Genomic DNA, 1,411 nt, shown 5'->3' with positions numbered 1-1,411 from the left:
TGTTTAACGTGTGTGTGTGTGTGTGTGTGTGTGCGTGTGAGGCTGGCGGTTGTATATTCACCGTGATTGTCGTTTTCCGAGCTGCCCGTGCGGGCCGTCTCAGGGGGGTGGGCCTGCTTGGGAGGCCGGCCCTTGGCCACCCCTGGGGGGGGCTTCCCTAGTCGCGCACCACTGGAGGTCTCCATGCCTGCAGGGGGTCATTAAAACAGGTTAAGTGTGTATACTTAAATACACTCATTTAACATACACACCATTAAAACAGGTTACGTGTGTATACTTAAATACACTCATTTAACATACACACCATTAAAACAGGTTACGTGTGTATACTTAAATACACTCATTTAACATACACGCCATTAAAACAGGTTAAGTGCGTATACTTAAATACACTCATTTAACATACACGCCATTAAAACAGGTTAAGTGTGTACACTTTAATACACTCATTTAACATACACGCCATTGAAACAGGTTAAGTGTGTATACTTAAATACACTCATTTAACATACACGCCATTAAAACAGGTTAAGTGTGTATACTTAAATACACTCATTTAACATACACGCCATTAAAACAGGTTAAGTGTGTACACTTAAATACACTCATTTAACATACACGCCATTAAAACAGGTTAAGTGTGTATACTTAAATACACTCATTTAACATACACGCCATTAAAACAGGTTAAGTGTGTACACTTAAATACACTCATTTAACATACACGCCATTATAACAGGTTAAGTGTGTATACTTAAATACACTCATTTAACATACACGCCATACACAAATGCACACACAGATATATATATATCTATAATTCATGTACACAGACAAAATACACTCAACATTAATTATAAGAGACGCACGAAGACAAACATAAGTGGACACCCTGCCACACAGACTCACAGACAGACAGACACACACACACACACACACACACACACTCACACACAAACACACACACAAAGACAAACACACACACACACTCATACACACACACACTCACACACACAGACACACACACACACACACACACACACAGACACACACACACACACAAATACCTTGTTAAATGGGACACCAGGTTCTGACTAACTAAAAAAAAAATCACCTGAAGAGCCCATATCAACAACCACGGTGAACCCAGATCAATAATCCATCATTTCATCTCAAACGTCACCACCAGTTGTGTGTGTGTGTGTGTGTGTGTCTCTCTGTGTGTGTGTGTGTGTGTGTGTGTGTGTCTGTGTGTGTGTGTGTGTGTGTGTGTGTGCCTGTTGTGTATGTGTGTGTGTGTCTCGTGTGGCGGTGACTGTTTCATTCAGCACAACCACAGCAGCTGGGTGTGTGTCCTTGAATGGCCCGGCGGAGCCTTAGCGAAGCGTTCTCATCTTGCTCCATTCAAAGG

Source organism: Clupea harengus, chromosome 4 (genome assembly GCF_900700415.2).
Source record: "Clupea harengus chromosome 4, Ch_v2.0.2, whole genome shotgun sequence".
Lineage (NCBI taxonomy): Eukaryota > Metazoa > Chordata > Actinopteri > Clupeiformes > Clupeidae > Clupea > Clupea harengus.
Note: the sequence above shows the minus strand (reverse complement) of the source record.